Here is a 15742-nt window from a genome sequence, read left to right on the forward strand (position 1 = left end):
TAACTGTCCAAAGCAGCGTTAATGTGTTCCGCGGGTACTTCAAACGGTAGTTCGAATATTCGAATGGTGCGGACACCAAACCCCGCATGAGACGCGAGAACCTCTCCAACATTCCCATCACAATGCTTAAACTTCAAACGACCACTACAAGAGTCAATGATTTGGTCACAGATTTCGGCAGATTTAAACTTTATATAGGCAGTGCTGCTAACTATCGATAAATGGACTCCAGGAATGTCATCAAAGGATCGTTTCAAAGCTTCCTCAATCCACGATTCTAATTCAAACGATTTTGGTCTTGCATAGTTTGAATCAAACACAAACTTCAAAGTATCCCGTCGTGTTAATTGACTCATGTTGGAATCCTACACATATTCCACACAATAACACGTTACTGTGTACAGCAAGGGCGGCACTCACCACAACAGCCAGCAGCAGCGGCGACGTAAGCACCACACGTCCGCTCACCACGGCCGCCGAGGACCGACTGTCGACTGAGCTATACCCCCTTTCACGATCTTTCTGTTCCCATATATTAAGAAAAAGTATTATACTCTGCCTGGCTAAAGACGTCTAATCAAGCAAAATATTGCGCAATCATTATCTCTCAGTTATATATTAGCGTTAAACGATATAAATATCAAAAATACTAGACACTTCGCGCCTGGAGAAAGTGCGAGTCGGCGCCTTCACCTTAATGTCAGAACGCGAAAATTGCACTAGTAGCTTTTTTCAAGCAAGTTCTGTTCGTCCGTTCTCCGTAATCGTTTGGTATCTGATTAAACTGACATACTCGCCTATGGCTTTCGTAAACGAAACTTTCATTGTGACCCTGACGTGATTTGAACACGCAACCTTCTGATCTGGAGTCAGACGCGCTACCGTTGCGCCACAGAGTCGACGCTGCTTAGGTCTTGTCATGAATAGGTTCCTCGAACACTTACTGTACCGTTCAAACCTAAGAAATAATGACAGTAGGATCCACGAGACACTCGTCCCAGATGTACTTGCTCTGGCGGGGGTGTAACTCAGTGGTAGAGTGTGTGCTTCGCATGCAGAATGTCCTGGGTTCAAATCCCAGCTCCTCCAATTTTTGTTTCTCCGTGCAGCAGTACATGAAAACTTTTGCCTATCACCATATTCTATAAAATTCAGTGTACAAGATTCTTCCCCCAAGCAAGTGGATTTCGTACAGTTCGACCTCATGGCGGGAGGACGATGACCTGCAAGACCCTGGGCTGCGATCCCCCCCCATTAAGATGTTGCTCCAAAGCCTTCGGTATGGCGTGCAGGGTGCATCTCAAACATGTATTTGCAACTCACCGCGACAATCGTCATTTGTTTTTTCGAGATACTGAAAAATGAAGGGGGCACCCGGGATTGAACCGGGGACCTCTCGATCTGCAGTCGAATGCTCTACGACTTTCTTTTTTTTACCCTGACATTAAGAGTCTCATGCTCTACCGACTGAGCTAGCTTTTTCTTTTTTTTTTTTTTTTTTTATTTTACTCAGACGTGTTATCCGTTGCGCCACATTTTTTTATTTATTTTTTATTTCTAGTTTACTTGTTCCTTTTTATATATTTTTTCCTTTTTTTATTTATTTATTTTCTTTTTTTTTTGTTCCGACGGAGCTAACTTTTTTTGTATATATATATATATATATATATATATATATATATATATATATATATATATATATATATTTAACGTCTTAACCACTTTTCGTTTCTATTTTTTTGGAAAATCAACAGACTAAAACACTCGTCTTTGCTGGTCTCTCATAGCTTCTGGAGAAAATTAGAAAAAAATGGCTCCGTTGCTAACACAAGAATTGTACCCCCTGCGGGTTCGGGGGTAAGAATAGGCCCGCGGTAGTCCTGCCTGTCGTAAGAGGCGACTAAAAGGAGTCTCAAACGTTTCGGCCTTATGTGATGGTCCCCTCTCGGGTTTGACCTCCATCTATCTAAATTCTTCCGAAGAGCGAGCCAATTGGGGAAGGGCACCTTACATGGTGCACTGTATCCTTCGTGCAATTAGACCTATAGCCGTCTTTCTCGTCGTTGCAATGGTGTCCCGCTCGTTTTCGATCTCTTGGGCGATTTCCACGCTGCACTCTGCAGTGTTTCTTTTAACTGTGACGACGACCTTGGCCATTTTTGCACCTAAGATCCAGCACGGTAGCCAGTCCGTTGTGGTGGGGTCGCCATGTACCCTCTTGGTTGTAGCCCCCTGACAACACAGGGATCGCTCTACTGATGCCTGCGCCGTTCACTCCCCACGTATGCCAAGGAGTAGATGCCCATCTCCCTGGGGCATCAGGACTCCCGGCAATGGCCATCCTGCCAGGTGGCCTTTGCTGTGGCTGGGTGGCGCCCGTGGGGAGGGCCCTTGGTCGGAGTAGGTGGCATCAGGGCGGATGACCCGCAATGAAGCGTGGTACATCTTCTCTTGCTGGCGGCCAGCCGTCAGCAGTCTCTAAGCGTTCCAAAGCTCAATTCAAGGCTAACGTGTATGACCCCAAATCGTTCCCCTCCCTGGCCACACCATGGGAGGAACGAAGGGCTATGAATGAGAGCGAAAGATACTCGCCCCGATATCTCGTCTGTACCAGATCTGACGGGGAATCTTTTATGTCCGTGAAGCCTCAGTTCTTTGTCGAGCATTTAGAGGACAAGTTTGGGGAGGTGGAGGGCTTGTCCAAGATGCGGTCCGGATCGGTGTTGATAAAAACGGCATCCTCCGCCCAGTCGCGGGCCTTGCTCGCTTGTACTAAGCTGGGGGATGTCTCTGTCACTATCACGCCCCATAAGAGTCTGAACATGGTCCAGGGCATTATCTTTCACAGGGATCTGCTTTTACAGTCCGACGACGAGCTGCGCGCCAACTTGGAGCGCCGAGGTGTCCATTTCGTCCGGCGCGTCCACCGGGGTCCGAGGGATCGTCAAGTTGCCACCGGTGCCTTCATCTTGGCCTTCGAGGGTGACACGTTACCTGAGAAGGTCAAGGTGATGGTGTACCGTTGTGATGTCAAGCCGTATATCCCTCCCCCGATGCGATGCTTCAAGTGTTGGAAGTTCGGCCACATGTCTTCCCGCTGTGCGTCCGACCTCGTCTGTCGCGATTGCGGTCGACCTTCCCATCCAGATCATCCCTGTGCGCCGCCTCCAATCTGTGTGAACTGTGGTGCGCACCATCCGCCTTGCTCGCCAGACTGTCCGATTCTGCAGAAGGAGCGGAAGATCATGGAAATAAAGACTCTCGACCGCCTGACGTACACTGAGGCGAAGCGAAAATATGATCGACTTCATCCGGTGCGCATGACAGCTTCATATGCCGCAACTGTCACTCCTTCTACAATTCCATCCGCACCAGTCAGCTCCCAGAGTCGAAGTCCCACACCTGCCCCCTTGATGGTGGGGGGCACTAAACCTCCTGTTGCTCCTGCTCCATCTACTTCAGGAGCAACACCCCCCCAACCATCGGGGACATCAGTCCCCCCTTCCCAGCCGGAGAAGCGTAAGACTTCTTCGGCTCCTCTCGTAAGGAAGGGGTCCCTTGGGGACCTTCCTTCGCACGCTCCGACCGGTTCCAAAGCCGACGGCCGCAAGTGGCTCAAACAACCGCCAGTCCCTGGTCGTCGGGACACACGGTCATCGTCTGTCCCTGAGACCGCCCCAGTTGCGCCCTCCCAGCCTGCGCCACCAAAGGCACGGCGCGAGAAGCAGCAGAAGAAGAAACTCCCCAAGGCTACCGACATTGCGGTGGCACCCATTCCACCGCTTCCTACAAGCTCTGCGTCTGAGGATGAGGTGGAGATTCTGGCGTCCGCTGAGGACATGGATCTCGCCAGTCCCTCGGATGCAGTAGATGGCTGTTTTCCAGGTGGTGACTCTGTAGCAGCAGGGGCCCCGGAGGCGTAGTCTGCCTCCCCAGTCCCTTCACGCCTTTCCCATCCATGGCTAATAACATCCTCCAGTGGAACTGCAGCGGTTTCTTCCACCATCTAGCTGAGCTCCGCCACCTTATCAGCCGTCATCCTTTCCTTTGCATTAATCTGCAGGAAACTTGGTTTCCAGCAATGCGAACCCCCGCCCTCCGTGGCTATCGGGGTTATTTTAAGAACCGGGCAACTTACGAAAGGGTGTCTGGTGGCGTCTGTATTTATGTCCTGAACTCTCTTCACAGCGAGTTTGTGCCTCTACAAACAGCTTTAGAGGCTGTCGCTGTTCGGGTGTGGACGCCCCAGGCCATTACCGTCTGCAGTATTTACCTTCCACCTGATGGTACTGTCGCGCAGCATGTCCTGGCTGCTCTGATAGCACAACTGCCGCCACCTTTTTTGCTGCTGGGCGATTTCAATGCCCACAACCCTCTATGGGGTGGGAGTGTCTCCGATGATCGTGGTCGGGCCGTGGAGCATGTGTTGGCTCAGCTCGACCTTAGCCTCTTGAACACCGGTGCTCCCACGCATTTCAGTGTGGCCCACGGCTCGTTCTCGGCCATCGATCTCTCTATTTGCAGCCCTGGACTTGTCCCATCCCTCCACTGGAGGGTGCATCCTGACCTGTGTGGTGGTGACCATTTTCCCATCTATTTGTCACTGCCACAGTGTCATTCTTCTGGGCGCTTGCCCCGCTGGGCTCTCCACAGGGCTGACTGGCCAGCTTTTACTTCCGCTGTAACCATTGCGTCTCCCCCACAGGGTGACATTGACGAGGTGGTCTGTGTTTTAACCACGTCCATCATTTCAGCGGCCGAGGCTACCATCCCCCGTTCCTCTGGCCTCCCTCGGCGGAAGGCTGTCCCCTGGTGGTCGCCGGAGATTGCTGAGGCTATTCGCGACCGTAGGCGGGCTCTCCAGCGTCATAGGCGGCACCCGTCTCTGGAGACCCTCATCGCCTTTAAGAGGCTCCGTGCCTTCGCCCGTCGACTTATTGCACGGCGTAAGCAGGAGTGCTGGGAGAGGTACGTCTCCTCCCTGGGCTCCCGTGTCTCGTCCTCGCACGTGTGGTCCCGGATCCGGCGGATTTATGGCTCCCAGACCCCTGTGGGTGTCCCTGGGCTCTCCTTGGACGGCGCTGTCTGCACGGACGCTGCCGCCATTGCTGAACGGCTAGCCGCGCACTTTGCTCAGAGCTCTGCGACTGCATCCTATCCCCCCGCCTTTCGCTCTCTAAAGGAGCGAGCCGAGCGGACGCCGTTCTCATTCCACACGCGTCATTGTGAAACATACAATGCTCCTTTCAGCGAGAGGGAACTCCTCGCTGCCCTCGCCGATTGCCCTGATACAGCACCAGGACCTGACTGCATCCACGCGCAGATGCTGAAGCATCTCTCCAGGGACTGCCAGAGACACATCCTCACCATCTTTAACCGTATTTGGAGCGAGGGCGTGTTCCCGTCGCAATGGCGAGAGGGTCTTATTGTCCCCATCGTGAAGCCCGGTGCGGACCCACTGGCGGTGGACAGCTATCGTCCCATTACCCTCACCAACGTTTTGTGCAAATTGCTCGAACGTATGGTGGGGCGGCGTTTGTGTTGGGTCCTTGAGTCGCGCGGTCTCCTCGCTCCGTCCCAGGGTGGCTTCCGTCGGGGCCGGTCTGCGGTGGACAGTTTGGTGCGGCTGGAATCTGCTGTCCGTACGGCTTTTGCCCGACGTCAGCACCTTGTTGCTGTATTTTTCGATCTGCGGAAGGCGTATGACACCACATGGAGGCATCACATCCTCGCCACGTTGCATGGGTGGGGTCTTCGTGGTCGGCTCCCGGCTTTTCTCCAAAGCTTTTTATTGCGCCGCTCTTTCCGGGTGCAAGTGGGTGCCACCTCTAGTTCCTCTTATATACAGGAAAATGGGGTCCCGCAGGGCTCGGTGTTGAGCGTCTCGTTATTTCTAGTGGCCATTAATGGTCTGGCTGCAGCAGTGGGGTCGTCGGTGTCTCCTTCTTTGTATGCCGACGACTTCTGCATCTCATTTAGCTCCACGACTACGGGAGTCGCCGAACGCAGGTTGCAAGTCGCCGTTCGCAAGGCAGCATCATGGGCTCTGGCTCATGGTTTTCAGTTCTCTGCTGCCAAGACTCGGGTTATGCACTTCTGCAGGCGTCGAACGGTCCACCCTCATCCTGACCTTTACCTCGACGGCCACCTGCTTGAAGTGGTGGACACTTGCCGCTTCTTGGGACTCGTGTTTGATGCCCGGCTCACATGGGTTCCTCATGTTACTCAGCTGAAGCAAAAATGCTGGCGGCACCTCAACGCCCTCCGCTGCCTTAGCCACACGTCTTGGGGTGCAGATCGCTGCACGCTGCTGCGGTTGTACAGAGCCCTTGTGCAGTCTCGGCTTGATTATGGGAGCCTGGCCTATGGGTCTGCATCACCCTCAGTGTTGAAGTTGTTAGACCCCATACACCACTGTGGGGTCCGGCTTGCAACTGGCGCTTTTCGTACGAGCCCCGTGGATAGTCTACTGGTGGAGGCCGGGGTTCCCCCGCTGCGGTTTCGCCGCCATCGACTGCTCGCCGATTATGCTGTCAACGTGCATTGCTCGCCAGGCCATCCCAATCGTCGCCTGCTTTTCCCTGCCATGGTCCTCCATCTGCCCGAACGGCGACCTAGGTCTGGGCTTTCCGTAGCTGTCCGTGTCCAGTCCCTGCTGTCAGAACTGGGGTCATTCCCTCTTCTGCCTCCCTTCCGGGTCCGTACACCTACGCCTCCCTGGTGTTTGTCCCGGCCGTCTGTCCGTCTGGATTTGGCACAGGGCCCTAAGGACTCGGTTCCGCCTGTGGCCCTCCGTCGCCGTTTTCTTGCGCTCCTCGACTCATTTCCGGGCTGTGAGCCTGTCTACACTGATGGTTCCCTGGTTGATGGTCGCACTGCCTACGCCTTTGCTCACTCTGACCATGTTGAGCAACGCTCCTTGCCGGCTGGCTGCAGTATTTTTACTGCAGAGCTGGTGGCCATCTTGCGCGCTCTTGAGCACATGCGTTTCTGCTCAGGTAGGTCCGTTGTCATCTGCAGTGACTCCCTGAGCAGCCTTCAGGCCATCGACCGCTGCTATCCCTCCTCTCCTCTGGTGTCCTCCATTCAGGAGGCTGTCTCCGCCATCGCCCGTTCTGGTGGTTCAGTGGTCCTGGTTTGGACGCCCGGTCATGTTGGCATCCCAGGGAATGAACGTGTAGACAGGCTGGCCAAAGGGGCGATAGACGCCCCAGCTTTGGATATCGGCCTTACGGCTCGCGACCAGCAGCTGGTGTTGCGCCGTAAGGTACTTGGGATGTGGGCTGCTGAGTGGCGTGGCATGACAGCCCGGAATAAACTACGGGCTGTCAAGGGGACGACCGATGTGTGGCGTTCCTCCCTGCGGGCTTCTCGCAGGGACTCGGTAGTCCTATGTCGGCTGCGCATCGGCCATACCTACCTGACGCACGGCCATCTGTTGCGTCAGGAGGATCCCCCCTTGTGTCGGTGTGGGTCCCGGCTGACGGTCGGCCACATTTTGCTGGAGTGTCCTCGACTGCGCACACTCCGGCAATCTTTTAATCTTCCGGGCACTTTGGCTTTGGTTTTATCCGACGATGCCTCCATGGCTGATACCGTTTTAAATTTTATCCGTGGTAGTCCGTTTTATGGTTCGATTTAGGGAGGTCCTGCGCCTTTCCCTTTCTGTGTCTCTTGTCCTTGTGTCTGTTGCTGTTCTGGTGTGCCGTGAGCTGGTTGACTCTTTCCCATTTTTGATCTCGTGGTCAGTCAACCAGTCTCCGGCCATCTTCCTTTCTTCTGTTTCTTTCTGTTTCTTTCTGTCTGGTGTTCCTATGTCCTGTTCTTGTCTGTAGTGTTTGTTGCTGGATTTGTGTGCTTTTAGCGCCTGGGGGGACGTCTCCTCCCCCTTTGGTTTTTATCTGCTTCGTCGATTTCCGGCTCGCCTGATTTTGGAATGGGGGACTGATGACCTTCGCTGTTTAGTCCCCCTTAAACATCCAACAACCACCACCACCACCACAAGAATTGTTCTCAGTTTCCGGTGTACTGGAGTGGAGTCTGTGAGTGGTGGTAGATGGGGGGTGTGGGAGGCAGGTCACGAGACAGAAGCAGTGGGGCCTCTTCGCGGCACTACTGGAGTCCCGTGGCCTGGGCCCACCCCGTTAGACTCATATATCTTACCCTATACCCATTCTATTAAATATTATTTTAAGCATATTGCCGAAAATGTTGCCATGATTGGGATAGCTGCAGGTTTTCGCGAATTCGATTTCCATAAACATCTTGAATTGCAAGGGATCGTCACCACCAAGTTGATTAAATCATAGCTGGAATAGTTGCCCAGCAACCACATAACTACGTTTCGCCGGCGGATAAAATCGCACGTCGGGTCGAGACAACATAGTTGAAGGTATGTTGGCGGGTGTAGTCCTGGTAACAACGGCTATTTTTTCTCTCAGCCAGCCCCAATTTCGTGCACGTTCTCCGCAGGTATAACGGTGCAGAACTGTATCCACCAGTTGACAGCTATGGCAGAGAGTTGTATCACTGAGTCCGATTTTATGTAGCCTCTCATTGGTGCTAATCACTTCATTGATTGCTTTGTACCATGCAGTTCGAGAGGCTGAAGTAAGGACACTGGAACTGACATTACGCCATACTATATCCCAGTTGATGCCACTGTACTTCGTAACAATTGGATTCGGTCCTTCGTGTTGACGCCAGTATGCCAATATTGCTGCAGCCGCTAAATGTCGAGAATTTAAGAGGTCTTGACCGATGTAGCTGCGTGCAAAATAATAATCTCGGATGTGTTTGAGCTTGTAACTGATGGTCTGAATGTTCAGCGGGGGGTAAAGATTTTGCGGCCTGACGGCAGTGAATAATTGCGCCGTAATGCCCGAAGGGTAATTGTTAATGATAGAGACCGTCCTTGTAACATAGAGAGCTGCTGCCTTTTCCCTGATGTCGACTAAGCCCATCCCTCCGTTTAGGGGGTGGAGTGTTGTAGTTTTGGCAGATACGCGAAAAATTTCCCCGCGCCAAATAAAATTTGTTATCTTTGACATATTATTTCTAGCAATTACTGCAGGGAGCGGCAGAAGCTGCGCCATGTAATACGCCTTTGATAAAATACAGGCGTTGATAAGTTGAATACGATCAAATTGGTTGAGGCTGCGATGGTAATTATCAATTAGGGCACCATTTATTTTACGTGCTACATCCCGCCAGTTAGCCGCTATCATCTTTAGAGAGGACGCCGTCAACATGATCTCCAGAGCCTTGTGTACTCTGACTTGTGTAGCATAATCAACACGCAAATGCTGGAGGCCACAGAGGTTCAGAAATTTGCTTTTTTGTTCATTTAACTGCGCCCCTTACGCCAGACAGTATTTCCGAAGTTCAGCCGCTAATACGGTGACATCATCGACATTGCGAATCACCACACCCACATCGTCGGCATAGGCTCCGATTACACTTTTTACCCCAGAAATTGTAATCCCAGTGAGTTTCGTCTGCAACTGTTGTAACAGAGGTTCAAGGGAGAGTACAAAAAGCAACATGGAGAAGGGGCTCCCTTGTGGAACCCCTCTGTTGATTGGTATTGGTCACGTCAGTTGTGAGTTGACAGAAAGTTTTGCCTTGATTCCCACGGCCACGTTTTTAATCATGTCAATCGTGTTCCGAGTGAAACCCAGTCTTTGCATAGTCTCGAGGAGGTACGCGTGATTTACGAGATCAAAAACTTTAAAAAAATCGAGAAAGATCAGCCCACATTTCATGTTACTAGCGTTCGTTAAAGCAATGACATCTCGGTAAAAAGCAGCCGTTTGCAGAATTGTTCATCTAAAGGCACATGTCTGCTGGTGGCCAATGATTTTAGCAGTGAGTGGCATGAGTCTCACGGTAATTGCGCGAGCCACGATCTTATAATCAGAGTTTAATAACGATATTGGTCGGAAATTGGTGATAGTTTTAGGGAGAAGCACAATTTTACATTCCTTAAAGACGGGTGGGGACAGACGTTCCTTGCAAGACTTCGTTCGTGACTTGAGTAATTTTGTCCCCGATGATGTGCCAATAGTGCTTGTAAAATTCAACTGGTAAGCCACCAGGGCCAGGGGATTTCTTAAGTGGCGAACTGCAGACGACCTCCAAAACATCTGTATTACTGAAGGCTAACGAGATGGAGTCATTTTCGTCCCTTGTGACGGTAGATGAAATGGCGCTAAACAGTCCATCATAGCAGTCGTTGTGTAGAGCGGCCGATGCGTAGGTGTTGACAAAATAGTCGTGCAGAGCTTTGACAATCTCTCGGTGAGTGTCAATCGTTCTTCCATCCTCGAGTTTCAGGGCATCAATAAAAGTCCGCCTCCTGTTCTTTGTATGTTTGACGAGGTGGTACAGAGCGGCTGCTTCATCATCTCTGACCGACGTCACTTCAGATTTTATCTTAAGGCCGTCCAGTTGCATCCTCTTCTGACTGATTAATTTTGCTTTTATTTTCCGAATGTCGTCGGTTCTGGTGGTCGTCGCGTCTGCACGATCGTACAGGTCCCGTAAGATTGTGTAATAAAATTCCATCGTCTTTTTTATCTCCGCCACCCTTTCAATCCCGAAGTACATGATGACATTTCGCAGTTTCGGCTTTGCCTGCAGAGTCCACCACTCTATAGTGCTACGAAATTTGTTAGTAGCGCGCAAGCACTGCTCCCAAGCTCGACGCACCCCCTCCTCCAGCTCAACATCCGTTAACAAAGACACATTCAGGTTCCATTGACTTTTATACCATCGTGTGGGTTGTGGAAGTAATTTCAGGCACGCGATGACACCACTGTGATCGGAGAAACTGGCGGGGATCGTCTCTACTTTTAATAAATCATTCTCGAAAACGTCGGAAACATAAATCCTGTCGATTCTGCTACAGGAATTCGCGACGATGTGAGTGAAGCGTACCAACGTCGGGTACCGAATTTCCCACACATCTTTAAGTTTGTGGTCGGTCACGAGGCGCTTCAAATCAGACGAATAATTAAAATTTGGGGACTGATCTTTCCGGGATAAGACACAATTAAAATCACCACCAATGATAAGGCGTCGGGGATTTTTCCTAAATAAATAGAGTATATGTTCCCGAAAAAAAGTAGCTCGTTCTGCTGTAAAGGTATTGCCAGAAGGTGCGTACAAGTTGATGATGGTGACGCCGTAAACGGTGATCCCCACCCCTCTACCCGATTCCAATTTGTCAATCTCAGTAACTGGAATCCCTTCTCTAATTAAGATTGCGGTCCCCACGGTCGTTTCCGGGGAAAAATTCGTAATTCCGACAAACCCAGGAAGAGTAAATTGTGGCATGGACTCCTCCTGCAAAAGTGCTATATCAGTTCCTGACTCATACAGATATTGTTTTAATGCATTCAGTTTCACTTCAGATCTGATTTTATTAATATTGAGGGTCGTGATCGTATAGGCCTGTGACATAATAACTGGACGTCTGAGAGAAAGAGGGATCAACTACCTTCAATTGTCCACATCTCCATGCCATTCCATCTTAGTAGCGGCCGCGGAATTCGTGTCTGGAACGTCATTGAGCTGTTCTCTTGCGGCTTTGTTTTTACTTTTTTTCCGGACAGCATTAACATTGGGCGGCACTCGGATCCTGTGACGGACACTGTGTAGCACCGCTGCAGTCGGAGACGTGGGAGGTGTAACGCCGGAAATGCATATCCTCCTATTTCCATCTATGGTACTATAAATTTTTTCCTTGTTTTGTTACCTCAATATATGACATTTCTGTGTCTTTATATATTGTAATTGTTTTACTATTTGTATATATATGCATTTATGTCGATGTATAATTGGTTTGTTTTGTGAATATTACTTGCATTTATACGCTGGGTCTGGCCTAGGGAAAACTATACTATCGAACGAATACATCGATAGGTCGTGTGGAGAACGAAAGTGTTTAGGATCTTTGGTAGTGTTAACTCTGACGCGTGGAGCGCGGGCAGAGCAGTGGGAGTCTGGCTGGGGTGGTGCAGTGGAGCAGGTGTGTTGTGTGAAACTCCTGCGAGTTGCCGCGCTTTCGTGGTTTGGCAGCATGTAATTGCGATCGACTTGCGATGATAGTTTCTGACATGGTGTCGCGGACGGGAAGCATTAGCTGGCGCACATCAAGAGCCCGTTTCGTCTGGTGACCGTGTCGAGAAGAAGGCGCGCCAACATCCAGCTTCTGCAACAGCGACGGCCGACAGTGAGTGACTGTCGCCACCTCCTCGATCGACGGCTTCAAACCTTCAATCAACCAACAAGGAAGACTGGAAGCACGTCAAGTTTTAGAACTGTACGGCAGACCTCAGCTTTTCAAATTGTTCCATTTGCCTCGCAAAATTACAGCAACTTAGCATGAACCTTTGTTGCTCATTGTCCCAATTGCATTACCAAGCAGGGTCCCTTCCTTTTCCGAAATCAACCCGAGTGTCGTTGAAATTCGGATGCCAGCATTAAAGTACAATCATTCCATTTCACTGCTTTAATTTCAAAGTTCAGTTTAAGTATTCATAGCTGGCTACAATATTTAGATTACGCAAGCACAAATTAAGAGTGCGAGTTTAGTTACCGTATTTTAGCTTACCTGTGACTGCAGCTCAGCTTGGTACGTACTAAATTTTACTATTGTTAATTGTTCAGAATCATTTAATTCAAGTTCAAAGCTAAATCTCTTATTTCTAAATTGCGTAGATTCAAGTAGCTTTTGAAATGATTGTTGAGGTAGTCCAAGACTAACCGTATTTTACTGAATTTCGATGTGCTTAAGAAAGAAAGCTTCTTATTAATTTCAGTCACTAAATTAACTTTCCGTTTTCCGGTTTTATTAATTCTTTTGCTAAATTAAGTCAGAGTGCAGCGAAAGTTATTACTTCTGACAAACTTTCAGTTTTCACACTACACGTGTCAACCTTCAGTTGCCACGCTTCTAGTGCTAATTATATGTGTAATTACCTTTCTTTTTCAGTTACTATAGTAATTGTCCTTAGGACTGGCGACCGCAATTTCCCCCAAATCTCAAATATCTAATTACCGCTAGTTAATTGTTAACGTAAGGGCCGCACATTTACTTTACCCCTTTCAAAATTAATTTCCACCAGTTTCATTTGCATTTTTCCTTTCATTTAGATGTAACCCTTTCCTCCCTCTTTACCGACAGATTAACTTCGGTGACGATTGCTTTTCCCAAATTTCCATTAGGTACACGCGGTTTAATTTTTCACTGTCATTAAGGTCGATAAGTGAGGGGGAGGTTACAGAGGGTCTTGGGGGATGTCAAGCTTCTCTCCTGACAAATCTTGCGTCGGGAGCGGATGCGCCGAACCCCCTGGCGAGCGATCAGCTGAGCCACCACTTTCACTATCAGCTTGTTTGGCAACACTCGCTGCCCGAAACTGTTTGTTGTCACTGACAGTCCCGGGCTGCTGTGTTTCTATACCGTCGCGGAGTTGTTGACATTCGTGTTGTTCTGAGGCCAGGGCCGGAGCGGCTGCCACGCGTTGTGTACCGTCCGCGCTTGGAGATATTGTTTGTATACCATCGCAGCGAGCCTCGATGTGTGTACTTCCAGCAGACACGTGCGCCACACCTACTTGTTGACCTTCCTGAGTGTGCTGTTGCGGAAGTTCTGAGACATGAGCCTGTGGTAACTGAACGGCATCTACGGAAGTATCGGCGCTTGAAATTGCGGTAGAACAATCGTCCACAGTCGCTGCACCGGTTATAACTTTTGCGTCCGAAGCGGTTCCCCGGACGTCCGGTTCCGCGGTCTCGGGCGTACTGAATGTGTCATCATCAGAGTCACGGCTTTCACAAGTTCGACGCCTCTTATTAGTCGTGGCATCGACTTTCGCCGGTGACTTAGCACCATTATCTCTCCTAACCAGAGCCGGAAATTCTTCAGGGCGAATTTCTTTTAGCTCTCCCGAAGGTACGTCAGAACTAGGGACCTCACGCTCTATCATAGGTTTATCCGCCACTACATCTGCCAACGTAGGCCGTTTACGCTGCTGCAGCGAATTCTGTAGCACAAACATTCGCGTGGGACAGTCCTGACGCAAGTGACCACTTTCATTACAGATATGGCATGTGGGAGGTTGGCCACTGTAAGTAACGTGAGCCCTATAGTCACAAACGGTAATATGGGAGGCAATATTCTGCTTTATATGCATTTCTACAGATCGGACGCCACTGTAACATTGTAACCTGTGCTGGTTCGACCACCGTTCGTTTCGAATCTGCTTGATATCCCCGAATTTAGACAGAACCTCCTTCAGATAACAATTTTCTACTTCAGGGGTAAGTGAAAGATACGCACATTGGTATACTCTACGTCGGCATTGGAAATGAGCACAGTACTTACAGACTCGTCCCGGTGCCGAAAAACAGCTCTCCCTCCGTGTGTCGTTATAATCTTTTCCAGTAACACAGGATTCAGCAATTTTACAAAGAAACAATATTGCTCGGTATCATAATAGGCAGTGTGCACTTGATCAGAGGTAATCCCAATAACATCCACAATCCAATCATGTATTTCCAAGGAACTAGGCTGCACATAACGGGTAGACTTGTCGAAATCAAAACGGAGTGTACACTTTCCCGGAAATAACCTGGACATTGCAAACTATAGCTAGCGGTTGAACCGCTAGAATAACACAAGAACGAAAATCAAACTTGAGACCAATATACACAAAATCAGAACACTTCACGGGCAAAGAGAAAGTTAAGTAGTAATCACGACTTGTAAACACGTGTCGGAGCGGAGCACTTAATACGTCCGATTAGCACCGTGTCTCAGGCGCGACTGCGACTGAGCTATACCCCCTTTCACGATCTTTCTGTTCCCATAACTTAAGGAAAAATATTATACTCTGCCTGGCTAAAGACGTCTAATCGAGCAAAAATTGCGTAATCATTATCTCTCAGTTATATATTAGCGTTAAACGATATAAATATCAAAAATACTAGACACTTCGCGCCTGGAGAAGTGCGAGTCGGCGCCTTCACCTTAATGTCAGAACGCGAAAATTGCACTAGTAGCTTTTTTCAAGCAAGTTCTGTTCATCCGTTCTCCGTAATCGTTTGGTATCTGATTAAACTGACATACTCGCCTATGGCGATCGTAAACGAAAATTTCATTGTGAGCCCAACGTGATTTGAACACGCAACCTTCTGATCTGGAGTCAGACGCGCTACCGTTGGGCCACGGAGTCGACGCTGCTTAGGTCTTGTCATGAATAGGTTCCTCGAACACTTACTGTACCGTTCAAACCTAAGAAATAATGACAGTAGGATCCACGAGACACTCGTCCCAGATGTACTTGCTCTGGCGGGGGTGTAACTCAGTGGTAGAGTGTCTGCTTCGCATGCGGAAAGTCCTGGGTTCAAATCCCAGCTCCTCCAATTTTTGTTTCTCCGTGCAGCAGTACATGAAAACTTTTGCCTATCACCATATTCTATAAAATTCAGTGTACAAGATTCTTCCCCCAAGCAAGTGGATTTCGTACAGTTCGACCTCATGGCGGGAGGACGATGACCTGCAAGACCCTGGGCTGCGATCCCCCCCCCCCCCCCCTATTAAAATGTTGCTCCAAAGCCTTCGGTATGGCGTGCAGGGTGCATCTCAAACATGTATTTGCAACTCACCGCGACAATCGTCATTTGTTTTTTCGAGATACTGAAAAATGAAGGGGGCACCCGGGATTGAACCGGG

The 15742-nt window shown here is 49.7% G+C and overlaps 3 non-coding genes across 3 annotated transcripts; 2 read left to right on the top strand and 1 right to left on the bottom strand.

The window, feature by feature from the left end:
• Positions 1 to 827: 827 nt before the first annotated feature.
• On the bottom strand, positions 828 to 899 carry Trnaw-cca (transfer RNA tryptophan (anticodon CCA)). The gene has a single exon. It is a non-coding gene; the product is annotated as a tRNA-Trp (tRNA).
• Positions 900 to 1017: 118 nt separating this feature from the next.
• Trnaa-cgc (transfer RNA alanine (anticodon CGC)) lies at positions 1018 to 1089 on the top strand. Its single transcript has one exon. It is a non-coding gene; the product is annotated as a tRNA-Ala (tRNA).
• A 14271-nt stretch (positions 1090 to 15360) lies between these two features.
• On the top strand, positions 15361 to 15432 carry Trnaa-cgc (transfer RNA alanine (anticodon CGC)). Its single transcript has one exon. It is a non-coding gene; the product is annotated as a tRNA-Ala (tRNA).
• The last annotated feature ends 310 nt before the right edge of the window (positions 15433 to 15742 follow it).

Source organism: Schistocerca serialis, chromosome 4, assembly GCF_023864345.2.
Source record: "Schistocerca serialis cubense isolate TAMUIC-IGC-003099 chromosome 4, iqSchSeri2.2, whole genome shotgun sequence".
NCBI lineage: Eukaryota > Metazoa > Arthropoda > Insecta > Orthoptera > Acrididae > Schistocerca > Schistocerca serialis.